Source organism: Chionomys nivalis, chromosome 13 (genome assembly GCF_950005125.1).
Source record: "Chionomys nivalis chromosome 13, mChiNiv1.1, whole genome shotgun sequence".
In the NCBI taxonomy this organism is placed as follows: domain Eukaryota; kingdom Metazoa; phylum Chordata; class Mammalia; order Rodentia; family Cricetidae; genus Chionomys; species Chionomys nivalis.
In genome coordinates, this window is record NC_080098.1 from 56787930 (window position 1) to 56806337 (window position 18408).

The following is an 18408-nucleotide window of genomic DNA, read 5'->3' on the forward strand; positions in this document are numbered from 1 at the left end:
AACACCAACCAAAAGCAAATGGGGGAGAACAGGGTTTATTTTATCTTGCACGTTATAGTCCGGCATCAGGGGAAGCTGAGAAAAGAACTCAAAGCAGGAACCTGGAGGCAGAAACTGAAGCAGAGACCACAGAAGCATGCTGCTTGCTGGCTTGCTTTCCTGGCTCCTGGCTTGCTTAGCTACCCTTCTCATACAACCCAGGCCCATCCGCCCGTCAACTGTACTACCCCCAATAGGCGGGGCCCTCCCACATCTTTCCGCAATCCAAAAAACAAAAGCCACCAAAGACTTGTCTGTAGGCCAGACCAATCTAAAGGAGGCAGTTCCTCAAATGATCAAATGAGAGTTCCTCTTTCCAGGTAAGTTATTTATGTTATTTATTTCACACACATGCATGCGCACACACACACACACCACACACGAGAAAGAATCTTACTATATGGTTCTGGTGGATCTGGAACTTCTCAAGTGCTGGAATCAAAAGCATGTGCCGTTTTTCTGCTTTTCTGGTTTTTCTGGGTTTGTTTTATGGAGGGATTATAGCTATGCACTTCCCTCTTGGGACTGCCTTTATTGTATCGCACATATTCTGATAAATTATGTTTTTATCTTCACTTGATTGTTGCAGTTATTTTGTTTCCTTTTTGATTTCTCCGGTGACCCTGTTGACCATTCAGTAGTTTATTTTACAATCACCATGCGTTTGTTTAAGTCTCCGTGCTTTCTCTTACTATTAACTTCTAGATTTACTCCACTATGATATTGGCGAGACAGGAGAGCTTATTTTCTAGTTTTATATTTTGTTAAGACTTGATTTGGGGTCCAGAACGTGGTCTGTTGTGCAGAAAATGTCATGTACTTCTGAGTAGAATGTGTGTTCCACAACTGGACGGAACACTGTAACTATCAAGTAAGTCCCTTTGATGTAGAATGTGGTTTTGGTCACAAGTTTCTTTGTTGATTTGTTTGGATGCCCAATCAATGAGAGTGGAAGATGGAAGTCCCTGTAACTGTATCAGAATGTATCTTCCCTTTATGTCCAGCAGTGTTTGTTTTATGACATCAAGTATACCAGCGTGCAGTAATATGTACTTCTAACCATTATGTAGTCCTGAACCTGAAAACTCGTATTCATTTACTCTTTCCTCTTTTCCAGCTTTGGTTTGATGTCTACTCCGTCAGACATTAGAATGACTACTCCTGCCTACTTCTTGCTTTTGGTTATGCAGAGTTTTCCATCTTTCAATTATTGTCTTTGCCCTTGAGGTGTGTCTCTTACAAACAAGAGATACCTATGTGTTAATTTCATCAGGTTTTTTTTAATGTTCGATTGTTAATTGAACAATTAACATTTGGGGTGATTTTTGAGAGATAGTTGCAGTTTTGTTGGTTGTTTTCTTTTGTTTTGTTTTGTTTTGTTTTTTTGAGACAGGGCTTCTCTGTAGCTTTGGTGCCCGTCCTGGAACTAGCTCTTGTAGACCAGGCTGGCCTTGAACTCCCAGAGATCTGCCTGCCTCTGCCTCCCGAGTGCTGGGTTTAAAGGCGTGCGCCACCACCGCCCGGCTTGTTGGTTGTTTTCTGAAGGGCTCTGGTAGGCCCCTGCATGGCAAACATGGGCTCTGGCAGGCAGGCCTTGCCCTCCCCTTGTCTCCCCCTTGCTAAGAACTGTTAGATTGCAGTCCTAAAGCTGGCCAGTAAGGTCTGTTCCTTTATTCAAAGACAGTCTTTTGTCCCTCTGGGGCAAAAGCCCTTCCCCCTTTCCCCTCTTCCTTGTTCCTTTTCCCTTCTTCCTTGTTCTCTGTCTCCAATCTTTGTCTCTTATTCCCTGCTCTTTGTTCCTCTGGGGCAAATAAATCTCCTTGGTGCTGAGAACTTAGTGCTGGGGTGTCTTATGCCAACTCCAGGCCTTTCAGTTGTCCTTGTTAGGCTGACTGCTGTCAGTTCTTTCCTTTGTCCTTTATTTGTCCTAAAGGTTTGCTTACTTACTGAGTTGCATGTGTACGCCCAGTTCTTTCCTACTTTTTATTATTACTTTCTCTTCCCAGGAGATGTATTCTTTCCTGAGATTTTGTGTTGTGACTATTGTCTTCCTCCTTTGTGTATACAATCCCTTTAAATCTCTTCAGTGACAATGGCTTAAAGGTTGTAAATTACTTGTTTGTTCTTAACTTGGAAGGTCTTCACTTCTCCACCTGTCTTGTATTATTTGCAATAGGGTCTGATGTAAGCCAGGTTGGCCTTGAATTCTATAAGTTGTTGAGAATGATACTTCTGATCTTTCTTCTTACACCTCCCAGGTGCTGATATATTACAGGAGTGCACAAATCAACACCATTTTACTTCCTTTCTGGTTGAGTAGTAAGGCATTGTTTTGTTACTGCTTCTCTCCAAATGGTAGTAAGTAGCATAGGTTTAAGGGAAGTCTACCCACTAAGAGTATCTATGGATATAAAATAGATAAATGAACAAAAAGAGCAGACAACTACATAGGATTTTGTGGTGCTAAGGATCAAACCCAGGGCCCTGTGTATGTTAAGTGAGCTCTATACAAACTGAGCTGCATCCAGACCTCTGACAATTTATAGACTATCTTTGCTGGATATAATAATCTGGGTTGGCAATTATTGACTTTCTGAGGTCAAATGTATAATTGTTTTCTCCAGATTTGCAAGTTTCTTATTACAACTCCAAGGCTAGTCCAGTGTCTTCGCCTTTGCAAGTTGGCAAAGGTATAAGCAGTTTTTGTTTAGAAGCTCTATTTTTATTTGGCATTTTCTCTTGCAGATTTTAAATTGTTTTTGTTGTGTAGTTTGGGAATTTTTAAGATTTACTATATATATATATATACATACATACATATGTGTGTGTGTCTTATACATCTGTGTACATATATATGTGCATATGCCAAGCCTCTTGCCAACTCTAAAATAGCTCCCTTAAATAAGATATCTTCTTCCCTGCTCCCATATCCGCCCTTCCTCCATCTCAACCAACTCACTCCCCCAAACTCTTCCCAATCCTCCCCTTCTCCCTTCTCTCTCCCCCTCTCCCCTTCCCCCCAACCCACGCCCACCCCCATGCTCCCAACTTTTGCCTGGCGATCTTGACTGCTTCCAATTTCCGGGCATCCTCCTGACTTTCTTGTCTGAATTCTACATTGATTTTCTTACTTCATTCATCTACTTGTCTGAATCCTCTTTGAAGTCACTGGATTTTTTTTTTTAAGTAGGATTTTTAATTCTTTGATGTTTCATCTAGTCAATCCCACAAATATAATAGAAAAACCACCGACACAAATCAGAGCCAAGTTAAAGCAAGCTTTATTTGCGTGCATGGGCTCTCTCCCACTAAAGAGGAGCTCGAGACTCAACCCCTGATATGGGGAATATAGGCTTTATAGCTCAAGAGTATGAGATTTCCAAATGGGGGATTTGGCAGGATATAGTCAAACTCTTTGATACCATAACCAACTCCCAAATAATGACACAGGGACTTCTTATTAATTATGAAACTTGGGCTTGTTCCCAACTAACTCTTAAAATTTAAATTAAGCAATTTAGTTCTGCCACAAGGTAGCTTGCCAGCTGCTCTACACTTGGATATATGTGGATGTTAAATATAGTTGGACTCTGGACCATCCGCTCCCAAATAATGAGATGGAGACTTCTTATTAATTATGAAAGCTTAGGCTTGTTCCCAACTATCCCCTAAAATTTAAATTAACCCATTTGTATAAACCTAGCCACATAGCTCATTACCTCTCCTCATGACAGAACATCCTAGTTCCTCTGTGTCTGGCTGGCGAATTTCCCACCTCTCAGATACTTCCTCTCTCCCAAGAAGTCCTGACTATCCTTTCCCGCCTAGCTATTGGCCATTCAACTCTCTATTAAACCAATCAGAAGTGATCCTAGCAGAAAAACATCTTCACAATGTACAAAAAGGTTATTCTAAAACATTAGGCAAATAAGTGGGGTCAGAAGCAGAGCATAACAAAGGCATGGTTGCTGTTTCCTGGAACAGGCAGTATAGCATCAGGTTTAGTTAAGGTTATAGGTGGGGCATGGCTTAATCCTTGACAAACAGAGATTTAATCATAAACAGAGACAAACCTAGCACGACTTTGCTATAAGATGGCTTTCAAGCTCAAAATAGAGGCAGGCTGATTTATCATTATTTCATTATTCTTGGCTTCTATTGTTGAGGAATTGTGGGCTAAGTTATTTCCCATTTTTTTTTTTTTTATGTATGCTTCTCTGCTGTGATCTGAGTTTTTGGGGTGGCTGCATCTTTCAGAGCTCTGTTTCTTTGTCTGTCCTTTTTGTTGATTGTTAAGTGCTGGTGCTTACTTACCAGGCCAAGGTTACCTGATTATGGTCGTGAGGAATTAAACCAGGCTGATGGGAGGGGTCCCAGCAAGACTGGGGCTGTGACGATTGTATTGAGAGCATTCAGACTTTTTATACCTTTATCAGAAATAGAATATAATGGCAGTTTTCGGGGTCGATACAGTTGTAGTTGCCAGGGTACAATGATGTTTGCAGACTTTACAGGGCACACAAGACTAATGTCTAAGTCCAACTGTCCTGTTGAGTGTCCCTGTTTCCCTGACTTCCAAAAGAACATATAGAGAAACCCAAAGAGGCCTGACTGTCTCACTGCCTGAAGGAGTCTTCCACTAACTGGAAGGCACATTGTGCCCCAGGAGCCATGAACGCTAGCCTGAAAAACCTATGATGTATGCCTCTTAAGGCAGCCAGGCCAGGCCAACTTCATGATTCCCTGTGGTATGTGTATCTATTACTGTAGATACTCTTAGTAGGTAAGCTTCTGTTAAACCCATGATGCTGTTTTTGAGAGAAGCAATAACAAAACAATGTATTACCAGCCAACCAGATTTACAAAGAGAATAAAGGAATAGCACACACCTTTAATCCAGCACCCAGAAGACAGAGACAGGCAGATCTCTGTAAACCTGGGTAAGAGAATCCACGAGAGCCCAAGATAAAGGGGGTTATCAAATATTGGTTGAGGACCTCTCACAAACAACAAGGTAGAGAGCCACCACCATAGTCCTCTGCTCTGTGGGCACTGGGCGCTGCAATCACATCTCCAACCACCACCTGAGAGAGTGAGCAAGCCCCTCCTCTCCCTTAAAAGCGATCCCATCCACAGACAGAAGACGCTGCCCCTATGTCTGGTATCCCCAAAAGCTATTGGCTAAATGAATTCCCACAACAGATCTCTGCAAGTTCAAGGCCAGCCTAGTCTACACAGTGAATTCCAGACCAGCCAGAATTACATGGTAAGATCCTTACGGTGCCTCATAACCCATAGGGTGGTTCACAACCATCTGGATCTCTAGGGCATTCAATGCCCTCTTCTGACTTCCACTGGCATGCTTGTGGTACACACACATGCATGCAGATAACACACACATTCTAAGTTCATGCAGACAACACACACAATCTAAAAAAAATGTTCTTAACATCTACCTACTTCTAAAATAAATAAATAAACTTGGAGATGGGAAGAGGACTCATCAGTTAAGAGCTCTGGCTATTTTCCCAAAGGACTATTTCCCAGAACCCACATGGCAGCTCACAACTGTCTGTAACTCCACTTGCAAAGGACCCGACACCCATAGCAAAACACCAATGCATATAAAAATAAAAATAAATAAGATTTTTTTAAAACTGCAATAAAAAAAAGGAGTTGCTGTGGTCATGGTGTCTCTTCACAGCCATAGAGACTAACTAAGACACCACACCACTCCTATTGTTCAGCGGTATTCCTTCTAGAATTTTTCTCTTCAGTCTCTGGGCCCATTTGAGCCTCTGCCAGGGTTTAATTCCTTGTGGGCTTTACATTCTCACCTGGGTTTGTTGGGGAGAGGTGAATATTTAGCTGTGCTCATATTGTGTCCCTCAACACTGAGTCCTCTTTCTTCAGCCATGGAAGTGTCTCTGCCGTCAACTATAGAGCTCAGAAACACCTTTGCCTTTGAGATGGTTCAAAGTTTCAAGTGAAGGAACGCTCTCTCAAGGCAAGGATGGTTCCCTATTGTGTTTGGTATTCTGTAGCTGTGTTCAACCTTCTCACAGGCTCAGCTCCATCCTGGGAACGCTGGGTCCTCAGCTCTGAACATGATGTGGAATCTCAAAAGCTTTCCCAGTGCCCGGATGTACACCAATCAGTTCATGCCTTGGGAATCTGAGCCTAGCACTTTTTAAACATCTCTGCACAATTCCAGTGTGTGTCCAGGGTTAAAAAACACCTGGACCCAGAGGACTTTTTTACCAGCTGCCTTCAGTCTCTCAAGCAGAATTTTCTTTTTTCTTTTCTTTCCTTTCCTTCCTTTCTTTCTTTATTTCTTCCTTTTTTTTTTCCTGTTTTCCAAGAGAGAGTTTCTGTGTAGCCCTAGTTGTCCTGGAACTTACTCTGTAGACCAGGATGGCCTTGAATTTAGAGATCTGCCTGCCTCTACTTCCTAAATGCTGGACTGAGATTAAGGGTATGCACTACCATGCCCAGCTTCAAGCAGAATTTTTAACCTGGGGCTCTTAGGATGAATTTTGTATGGGAGGGAGTCTGTAAATCCTTAAAATTATCTCAATCTCTACATTTTTCAAAAAAAGAGGGCTGAGACAGTTCCATATAGCCAAGACTGGCCTTGAACTCACTATTGAGTCTCCTGTTTCCTCTTCTCAAGCGCTGGGATTACAGGCATGCACCACCACGCCCGGCCTGATTCGTAAGGAGGTCTACAAAAAGAACAATAAATAAAGAAGCCCAACGCACCACGCCCTCTGGCACCCAGAAATCCATCTTCATACTTTTGACATGAGGTTTAGGTTTAAGCAAAGTGCAAAAGATACGTTCATTAAGCAGTCCTTGCCAAGATGAAGTCCAGCCCGCCAGTAGCCTGTCATTATCGGGGCTCCAGGCAATCCTTAAAGGTGGTCTAACCAGCTGTCAGGTCTCTGTGAAATCTCTTCTTGGGGCACATGTCCTCCTCTACCTGGCAGGAGGCTTCTGCCATTTTCTTTTCTCAGAGTGAGATTTCCCGGGAAAATTCCAGTTCCTGGTAGGGGTTGGGTATTCTCAAAGCTAAACTGGGAGGTACAGATGTCTCTCATGGAAGAGCTTCACCCCTGCCAGAATTCTTGCAAAAAGGTTGTGAACGGCTCATGGGCCATTACTCCCCTGACTTCCTTCCAGAAGCAGTAATCCTAAATAACTGGTACAGTTAACCAAGAGGCTTGAACACACGAACACAAAAAGGAAAACCTGATGATCTGGGCCTGATTTTAAAAAACCCCAGATCCCCATGTCTCTGCAGAACTGGTAAAAACTGGATTTAGAGCTACTGTGTCTATTTCCAGGCCAGTGTGTGTGTGTGTGTGTGTGTGTGTGTGTGTGTGTGTAGTGGGGCGTGAATATCAGGGAGCAAAGCTCGTTTCTTCAAGGAAGACCAAGTTTCATTTCAGACTCAGACTTCCTCTCGATCAATGACCACTCATCAAACGGGCGAGTCAATATGAGGAAGAGAGGAAGGGCGTCATCTGGCTTGATTTTGCATTGAAAAAAAAATTAAAGGATAATAAAGTGGTTCTTTGCACAAAAGCTCAGTGGTGAGATAGGTGCATGTAACCGTTATGATTTAGTGGCAGGGTACCTTGGCGGCTCTAGGCCAAGCTATGCGGCAAAGATCACACCATACAACAGCCACCTCTGAGAGCTTGAAAGAACTCTAGTGTCTATCTACAATTTGCTGTTTACATACAACAAAGCACTATACATACCTAAAACAAAATGAAATTTTTACCCAAACAACAGTGTAGCTTAGATTTTCACAGATCATTCCTAACCCCCTTCAGATCCCAAATAGAAGCTTAAATAACTAACAGTCATTTAAGTTGCTAGATAGTGCCATGCTGGGAAAAATCAGTGACAGGGAGGTGACAGACACATGGGCTGGGAATTGATTTACTGAAGATCATACCAATAGAAAAAGAAAGATTTAATCAAGGATGCTGCAGAAGCTGCAGCAGGCTCATTCCTGGAGAAGGGACGGTGCCACTTGAATACACAGTTCAAAGGTAGTCATTAGTCTTTGCAGAAGGGACACCTGCAGGGCCCCAGTTGGGGGGGGGGCAGGAGGTGTCCTGGTCTGTGTGTCAGTGCTGTGAAGAGACACCATGACGACAGTAACTCTTATAAAAGGAAGCATTTAACTGGGGCTGGCTTACAGGTTCAGAGGTTTAGTTCATTACCAGCATGGTGAGAAGCATGGTGGCATGCAGACAGACAATGCTGGTGCTGGGGTTGTTGAGAGTTCTACATCTGGATCCACAGGCATCAGGAAGAGAGAGAGACTCTAGGCCTGGCTTGGGTTTTGAAACGGCAAAGCCCACCTCTAGTGACACACTTCCTCCAACAAGGTCACACCTCCTAATCCTTTCAGATAGCACCATTCCCTAAGTATTCAATTACAGGAGCCTAGAGGGGCCATTCTTATTCAAACCACCACAGGAGGGCAGCTCATTATTTTGGTGAGGAATAACTTTTTCAGTATAGGTTGTCATTCCTTTGGGCTGGCTATCTGTGCAAAGGCAGGCATGGGTCACTCACAATCAATTGCTAATAAAACTCCTAAGGGTGTCAGCTTGTTACTTCAAGGGTGGCATTTTCTACAGTGGTGTCAGGCTGCCTTAATACAGGTTGCAATCAGGGTTTGTTGAAGTGAATTCCTTCTGGTTCTTTCTAGAGGCAGCAGAGATCTTGCTCTGAGTCTAGCATTCCCTGAGGCAAAGGCAGTCTTTTCATTCCAAGGTTAGTATACCTCTGAAGGACCATCCTCCTAAGAAACTAAAACAAATAAAAGAAAAATATTGACTTTTAGAAACTCTTTTAATTGGTTAAGTCTTGATCCCAGTGTATAAGCATTTGGCTCCAAAATAATATTGAACTGGAAGCCAGACAGTAGTAACACATTCCTTTAATCCCAGCACTCAGGAGGCAGAGGCTGGTGGATCTCTATGAGTTCGAGGCCAGCCTGGTCTACAAAGTGAGTTCCAGGAGAACAAGGGCTATACAGTGAAATCCTGTCTGAAAAAGAAACAAACAAAACAAAAATATTGAATTGGGCAGGGATGCCTCTGCCTCACTTTCCAAGAGGGTGGAATAGGAGGAGGGCAGAGAGTGGACCAGGGCAGGAGCCATGGTTTCTATCCTCCAACTTCTCCTCACTCTCAGAGGACCAACAGGAAGACACTGCTTCAACCTCCTCTTTGTTTACTTCTTTAATTTCACTTAAGCTGAATCCGATTTTTCACATGAAAATGAAAGCAATAGTATATGATGTTTAATATCATTATTTATTTATTTTCCATGTTTATTATTATTTATTTCTACTGAAGAATTTCTCAGCCTTTACCATTATTGAGAAAGGATACTATCTTGGGATGCCAGTGTTTAGTACAATATTTTTGAAGTAGAGGTGATGAGGAAGTTCTAGAATTTAGATATATAACATTCATAATACTACTATACAGAGACAGTTTCAATGGCAACTTTTGTTATATGTTCTGATTTCTTTTTTTAACATGGCCTAGAACTGCCAGAGATCTGCCTGCCTCTCTACCTCCCAAGTGCTGAGATTAAAGGCATGTGTCGCCACACCTGGCTTACTTTTACAACATTTTAAAGCAAGTCTAGAGAGATTCAGAATATAAGTCAATTGGTAGCATGCTTGCCTGGAATGCACAAAGCCCAGGTTTCAATGTTGAGTACCACATTAATGAAGCTTGGCAGCACATGCCTATAATTCCAGCACTCAGGAAGTGGAGGCACGAGGACGAGGAGTTCAACATTATCTTCAACTATATAGTGACGATAAAGTCAGCATGGGATACAAGATACCCCGTATCAAACAAAAACCAAAATGCTTTGACAATCCGTGATTCAGGGTGGACTGGGGAGGTCTCAGGTTCTGAAGGTCAGTATTAGGGATTAGAGAGGGATTTAGGGTCGGATTTTCCTTTGATGGCACCTGATTGAAAGCTGGTCTTTCCTTCCAGCTAACTTGGCAGAAGTACCAGAACATGTTAACATGTTAGCTATGCAATGGCAGGTGGAAGACCTGAGGCACCAAGTCGGCGCTTGGGAGTAAGTGCTCTAGGCTAACTCTGGAGTTTATAAGAAAGAGTCCATTTACCTGAGATAACTTAGGACGTAGAGGACGTACATACATATGACTTATTATATAATCAGCTGCCCTCCAAAGGGTATCTAAATCTACCTGCTCAGCCAGGTTCCAGAATCAGCTTGTGTTCCTTTGAACCTATTTACTAAATCCTGATAAAGTTGCCCCACGGTTAAGTATTACCAACTTTGTGTTTCAAAGTACAAATATTTTACCGGCCTCTGAAAAGCATAAATATTACCTTTTGGCTAAGGTTGGTGTCTGAGAGTCTATGTAAGAGCAAATCTTGTGATGCTGAGATAATCACATATTTAATATGTCCTTTAGTTGAGTGTTAAACATCATGCATTCTTGAATGTGTCGTATGTTGAATGCTAGTTTTAGCTAGACATGCCGGTAGGATTTTGCCTTCTGAAGTCTTGCTGTGGAACAAATAGAAGGGGAGCAACTTGTCCCAGTGGCCATTCTCAGAAGTCACTGTTTCCCTGGACAGTGTTTTCTTTCCCTACAAAATGTTGTGACAGATAAGATAACCAACCTCTCTGTTCTTCTTTCTGTCCATGGGGTGGCCTTCCGGAGAGCAATTAAGTTCTCAGAACAACAGGAGAGTGGGAATTTAAAATTTGGTGTTCAAATAACATGAAAACTATTTTATTTTTATTTGAGTGTGTCTAGGACAAGGGGGATACTGTAAATTATGTTTTTCCCCCTTCTTGTTTTCTATGGTACTAGAGCTGTAACACAGAGCCTTGCATGTACTGGGCAAGAACACTATCACTGAGCTGTGTTTCTAGCCAGGACTTTTGAAGCATCTCTACAGAAAATTGTTGTAGAATATTAGTTAGAGATGTGTTATATTTGTTCATGCTGTGGAACATTTGTTTAATGAGGGAAAGATGTGTTGTATTCTTTTCTGTGGCATTTGTTTAACTCTGTGAAGCTATGTTACTCGGCCTGCCTAAAATGCCTGATTGGTCTGATAAAAAAGCTGAATGGCCAATAGCCAGGCAGGAGGAAGGATAGGCAGGGTTGACTGGCAGAAAGAATAAATAGGAGAAATCTGGGAAGAGGGGATGGAGGAGCGAGAAAAGAAAGGGTCAGTCACCCTGCCAGACATGGAATAAGAAGGAAAGAAAAGATAAACAAAAATAGAGAAGGGTAAAAACCCAGAGGCAAAAGGTAGCTGGAGTAATTTAAGAAAAGGTGGCAAGAAACAAGCCAACTAGTAATAAGTCTCTGTGTTTATTCGGGAGTTCAGTGGTGGGCCCCCCCAAAGAGGAAAGAATAAAAACAACAGACTACAGAAAATAGCCTGAGTCCCTAACCCCATCATCTTTTCTCCTGGATATTCAGCTCTCCCTGCCTGTTCATTACAAAGAATGGCTATTGGCAGCCCACACTCCAGGTCTGGCTCGCTTTTTTTTTCTGACAGCCCCGTTGCTGGTTCCTTTGGTTCGGAGCTTCTACTAAGGGTCCTCAGTTACTAATGGTTTAATAAAGTACATAGAAGTTATCTTGTGTTGCCCTGTAGAGGCTCAAAAATGTGAGCCTATTCCTCCTTGTCTGAAGGTCAGAGAGTTTTAGCTTGCTCAAAGTTGTTGACCACAACTGTGGCCACACGCCCCGACCTAAAGTGTGCTTACTTGGTGTCTTGGACATTAAGATGGCCCATAGAGGTACATCCTTTCCACTCTGACCAAAGATCAGAGAATTCAAGAATCCTTCTGCTCCTTCTTTTGAATTAGGTTTGACCTAGGGAGTGGCTGCCTTTGGGATTCCTTGGTCTAGAATGGGTTCACTGCCTAAACAACAGAATGCTTTTCTCAAGAGTTAATGATTTGGTGTCTCAAGTATTGGGGCAAGGAACTGTTCTGGTTGTCCTTTGTATCATGTTAAAGCAGCCTTTTTCTCTCCTTTTTGTATTGGGGTGTAAATGTGTATGGAAAATAAACATGGATGAATTCAGCATTCGGTATTTGCAGAGTTGCCCTTCTGATACTATCCTATGTCCTTGTGATTTCCTCTTATCTCTGTTCCACCTACTTAACATTTTCTAATCCTCACACTCCTACCCTGGAATGTACAAACCTGCCCAGCGAGGATCTCAACAGAAGTCACCCCAAATATAAAAGGGCGGTGACGCTAGCGAGAGTAAAGCTGTAAATATCTGTAAACATTGGGCAAAAACATAGTATTCAACTGTCTGTACAATTGTTTGAATGTGCTTTAACAGCAGGAGCTGGCGTGGGGCAAAAACAAATACAGAGATTTTTAGAGTTTGTAGATAATGTAAACAGTATACTTCCTCCGCCTCGCTGGTCGCATACCAGCTGACCTTTTTGGGCTGCTCCAGGACTCAGAGAGGCCAAAGTGCAGCCCCACCTTCGCCCGGGCAAGCAGTGGTGCTATGGTCTTAGAGCCATAACCGCAGTTACTGAGCAGACAGAAAAATATAAGGAGGCAAGGACATAAGGCGTGGCTTTTCCACCAAGCCCACGAACCAGGCTATGGTCTCACACCTGCAGTCTCTGCTACTGTGAGCAGGTGAAAAGAGAAAAGGAAGCTCAGGACACGCAGCCCAACAATGGCCCGGGGTTCAGCTAAGATTATGGCAGCCTGTGCCACGTGCCATAGCAATTGGGTCTGACCCCCGCAGTGCCGTGGAGTCAAAAAAAGCAGATGACAAAAATGTTTGGAGGGCTGTGCTTCTCACAGCCAGCACCCAGAGCCAGCTGGGAAAAAAAAAAGTGGCTAGAGGAAGCATGGCCTGATAGAAAATCTCCTAATTTTGTGATTGCAAGATTTAAAATTAAAAAAAAAAAAAAAAAAAAACAAGTCGGGCGATGGTGGCGCACGCCTTTAATCCCAGCACTTGGGAGGCAGAGGCAGGCGGATCTCTGTGAGTTCGAGACCAGCCTGGTCTACAGAGCTAGTTCCAGGACAGGCTCCAAAACCACAGAGAAACCCTGTCTCGAAAAACCAAAAAAAAAAAAAAAACAATAGCAGGTAATTAAGAAAGAAAGAAAGAAAGAAAGAAAGAAAGAAAGAAAGAAAGAAAGAAAGAAAGAAAGAAAGAAAGAAAGAAAGACAAAGGAAGGGAGATAGGAAGGGAGAGAGAGAGAGAGAGAGAGAGAGAGAGAGAGAGAGAGAGAGAGAGAGAGAGAGAGAAACTGGGATGATTATACCTGTCTAAGCTTGTGGACATGAAAATCTCAAGACACTGCAATGACAGACACCTAAAAACCTAAGCTAAATTTGCCAGCCCATCAGTGAGGGACCGTCCTCCTGGTCCCAAGTCCCCAGTGAGACACAGCCTTGCAGTGGAGAGCATGGCTTGAGCCCCTGCCTGCTCCCAGCTTCAGCTAGCCAAGCATAGCCTGGTCCCTATCAGACAGTCAAGCTACAAAAAACAAAGCTAACAGCCCTATCCTAGCAGACAGCTTGGGGTGGCAGCTCAGCTCAGCCCGCCTAGACAGGTGTCTACAAAAACATAAATAAGCAAGTTGAGCCTATCAGCTAGGCAGACTTATAGTTTGGATTTAAAAGATAGCTTACAAACGTTTGATAATATATCCAATAGCCATAGTTCCATTTATTGTTACTTACAGGGGAGCATGAACCCTTCAATAAATCATTAAATAAAAATATATATATATCATCAGTTGCCACAAAATGCCTTAAATCGTGCCCATTTACTCTAAACTTATTAAATGTGGATACTGGTGAGCAGTCTGCCACGGATAGATTTTGGCATGATGGCACCAAGGAGACCTTTGCTAAAGTAAGGTGAAAAGACCCTAGCCCTAGGTGATAGAAAGGACCCGATCCAGTCTTAATATGAGGTCAAGGGCATCTTTGTGCTTTTTTTTTCCCCGACAGGAAATGATGAGATGAAGATGTGTTATACAGAAGGATGCCAGCCCTGCTGACACAGCAGCCTCTGACGACTCCACAGAAGTAGCGGAAAGGGATTCGTGAACCAATGTTCTTGCATATAACATCACATTGCAATCTGAGAAGAGAAAAAAGATCGTGCTGATGACTGGTGATTCCTAATTTCTTGGTGGACCTACTGCACAATCTTCCAGACCTTTGTGTGTCCTGTTTACTTTGGAGCCACTCCAAAGACACTGACAAAAGATTTGACAGTTTATCCATACTATATCTTGGGACACAGAACTTTTTTTTGCCAGTGTGGCATTCAATCTGCTGTTGAAACAAAGGACCTAAAACCTGAGACCTCAATTTTCCCCTCTGAGGAAAAAAGACTCATTATAAAGAGTGACTGAAGCCCCTCTTCAGAGGTGAGGAGGGTAGCCTAAAATTTTTACTGCTGCTCAGAGACTTGGACAATTGCTTAGAAGAAGAAATATAGTTAAGAGTCTCACCCATCACAGAAACCTTTTCTTGGCTAGGCAGTGGTGGCACACACACTCGGGAGGCAGAGGCAGGCAGATCTCTGTGAGTTCGAGACCAGCCTGGTATACAAGAGCTGGTTCCAGCCGGGCGGTGGTGGCGCACGCCTTTAATCCCAGCACTCGGGAGGCAGAGGCAGGCGGATCTCTGTGAGTTCGAGACCAGCCTGGTCTACAAGAGCTAGTTCCAGGACAGGCTCCAAAACCACAGAGAAACCCTGTCTCGAAAAACCAAAAAAAAAGAAAAAAAAAAAAAGAAAAAGAGCTAGTTCCAGGACAGGCTCCAAAGCTACAGAGAAACATTGTCTAAAAAAAAAAAAGAAAAAGAAAAAAAAAGAAAGAAAAGAAACTTTTTCTTGTCTTTTGATTTGACAAATTGTATGTTTATTGTTAATTTCCGCACTAAAATTATATTGACCTGTTAATGTTTGTAACTGCTTTGGTTCACTTTAAGATGCTACTGATTTTAAAAAAAGATTACAATTTGTCTAAGAAAAGTTTGACCTTACCTACAAGTTCTTGGATTGAACATGTTTATTAAGGCAAACTTAGATTTTGATACAGCTGAAAACTGTTAAGAAACACAGCCTAGCAATGGCCTGGGCTACCTCGGACATATGGCAGTCAATGGCATGGCTTACAACATTACCCTTCTTCCATAACAGCTCGATTAACTATCACATGCCTTATGACATCTCTCAAGCATCATTGTGTTAGCTTTGTTGGAGGATGGGACTGACTACACAGGCTACATGGTGTTTAGAACCTCCAAAGGTCACATGGAAACACTTCTCAGGTCTTCCAAAGCTTGGCCTTTTCTTCCAGCTCTTTACAGTGTGTTTGGGAACTAAATGCTGTAACGTTATGAAAAGCCTCGCTTCCTCCCAGGCACAGGCTTCTGAAAAAAGGGGGGGGGGAGGGTAATGGAGGGGCTGGGCCTGGTGGTATAGGCCTGTAATATCAAGTCTGCATGAGGCTGAATGAGAAAGATTGAAAGTTCAAGACCAACCCAAGCAACTTAGTGAGACTATTTCTTTTTTTTTTTAAATATTTATTTATTTATTGTGTTTACAATATTCTGTCTGTGTGTATTCCTGCACGCCAGAAGAAGGCACCAAACCCCATTACAGATGGTTGTGAGCCACCGTGTGGTCGTTGGGAATTGAACTCAGGACCTTTGGAAGAACAGACGATGCTCTTAACCTCTGAGCCATCTCTCCAGCCCTATTTCTTAAAAAAGAAAAAAAAATGTTTTTAAGAGGATCAAAAGGAGCTGGGCAGTATTGGCACACACCTTTAATCCCAGCACTCAGGAAGCAGAGGCAGGCGGATCTCTGTGAATTTGAGGCCAGCCTGGTCTACAGAGCAAGTTCCAGGACACAGTTACACAGAGAAAGTCTGTCTCGAATCACTCCCCCCTCAGAAAAAGAGGAAAGAGGCTGGGGTTCAATGGCAGAATGCTTTCCTAGGGCATGAACTGCAAAGAGAGCAAAGCACATATTGAACTATTTCATACAGGGACACTGATTGGTAGCATCACATCTTGACCAGGTTTGGGCCACAGTTGGGCCCCCATGGAGCCGTGGGGGATTTGGCACTGTTGGCGGTGCTGTGAATTTGCAGGTAGACCTTAAAAGTGACTCATACAGGTAAACAATAGGACCTAGCATTTGAGAGTATTTATCATGTGCTGGAGGTGAATGAATTCCAGTTATTAACTCATCAGTTATCAAAATCATTTTCTCTTTATTTTTCAAAGAGATTGAAAGAGAAAGGTATCGTATTGTGGGGTGCCCTCTAGAGAGGACCTCTCAGACACAGTTTACAGGCAATTGAGCATCTTTAGTCTAGCGGGTTGGGGCTACACTAAGGTCTTTGGAACTCAAGTGCAATGTCAAATGTTTAGAGTAAGTTGGCTGTTTTGTTTTGTTTTTAAAGACAGTATCTTGGCAGCTTCAGGGGGAGGTTTTGCACAAACAAGCAGTTTAACCAAAGCTAAGGTAAACAGCTAATTGGAGGGGGAGGTCCTTACAAGCAGGTTGTTTAACAGAAAATACAAGTTAGCTGTGGTAGCTTGACCTCAGGTTTCTAGAACAGAGTTAAATAATTTTCCATGAGATTCTCCATCAGAGAGGCCAAATTCGTGTTAACCTAAAATGGCCTCAGCAAGAATACAAGATGGAGGAACCTCTACACAATTTGCTTTGTCAACAAAAAGAAAGAAGTAGCTGTGTGGTGGTTGTGCACACTCAAATCCCAGCACTCAGGAGGCAGAGGCAGGTAGATGTATGAGTTCAAGACCAGCCTGCTCTACAGAGTAAGTTCCAGGACAGACATGGTTACACAGAAAAACTTATCTCAGAAAAGGGATGCGGGGGTGGGGAGGCAGAGAAAAGAGACAGAGGAAGGGGCAGAAGGAAGACTAGAGGAAAGGAAAAATTCAAGTTTAAGTCCCATGGTGCCATTCACTTATCATTAGACAGGTACCATTCATTGTTTTTAATATTTTTTATTTTTAATTAATTATTGTATAGATGAGTACTCTGCATATATACTTGAAGCCAAAAGAAGACAACAGATTCTAGTATAGATGGTTGTGAGCCACCATGCAGTTGCTGGGTATTGAACCCAGGACTGCTGAAAGACCAGACAGTGCTTTTTTTTTTTTTTTTTTTTTGACTGGATGTGAGATTTATTACTGAACATGATTTGGTAGGGTACAGGAGAGCACCATGAAAGCCCTCAGGAGTGTAGGGCTCGCCACTTGTCCAGGGGACCTCGATTAGGAATATATTTGACCCCACAGCCATCAGGAATGAGTCGCTTCTCAGCAACCATATCTTCAAATTCATCTGCATTAAACTTAGTAAAGCCCCATTTCTTTGAGATGTGGATCTTCTGGCGGCCAGGGAATTTGAACTTGGCTCTACGAAGAGCCTCAATCACATGTTCCTTATTTTGCAGCTTAGTGTGAATGGACATGATGACCTGGCCAATGTGAACCCTGGCCACTGTGCCCTGGGGCTTCCCAAAGGCACCACACATGCCTGTCTGGAGCCTACATTGGAGACAGCATTGAGATCAAAGACTTGAATAAGTGCCAGAAAATTGTCTCCAAGGTCCCTTAGGGCAACCCATACAGGTAACAGGCTGCATACACTACCAAGGAGGCTGCTGTATGCAACCATTGCACACCCAGACAGTGCTCTTAACCACTGCGCCATCTCTCCACCCTCCCATCTCCATTCACTTTTTGTTAGAAAACTCATCTTTGAGTTTCATCTTCCCAATGCAAAATGAGTATGCAATCAACATCTCACTGGGTGTCCATGAGACGATGGAGACAAACCTGCTACAGAATATTGGCCACCGTTCACTTCCATTTTTCTTCACTGGTGAATTGAGTTGACGTGAAAAATATTTAAGTTCCTTCCAGCCTTGAAAAGTAAGGCTTCATATTCTTTATTTTTAGATCCAAGTATGGAGCAATTGCAGCCAAGGGGTTGTCGATGGGACCCATCTTAGTACAGCTATGATGGCCTGACTTAAGAAATGCAGCATCTCTTATGTTGTAAAGTAGCATCAGTGTTGGTGACAGTACTCTCTATACTGGAAGTAAACTCATAGAACAGCACACATTCCATCGCCACCCCCCATGAGCTGTCTACCCTCAGTTAGCCACCAAGACCCATTTGTAGGATCTTCAGACGACATGGACCTAGAGGGAGAAGCCCCGCTGTTCTCAGCTCCTCTATCAGCGAATCCGTTGTTCCCTGTGTTTCATTC

The 18408-nt window shown here is 42.9% G+C and overlaps 1 pseudogene; it reads right to left on the reverse strand.

The window, feature by feature from the left end:
- Window positions 1-17728: 17728 nt before the first annotated feature.
- Window positions 17729-17843, reverse strand: LOC130886319 (small nucleolar RNA SNORA70; annotated as a pseudogene).
- Window positions 17844-18408: the final 565 nt, after the last annotated feature.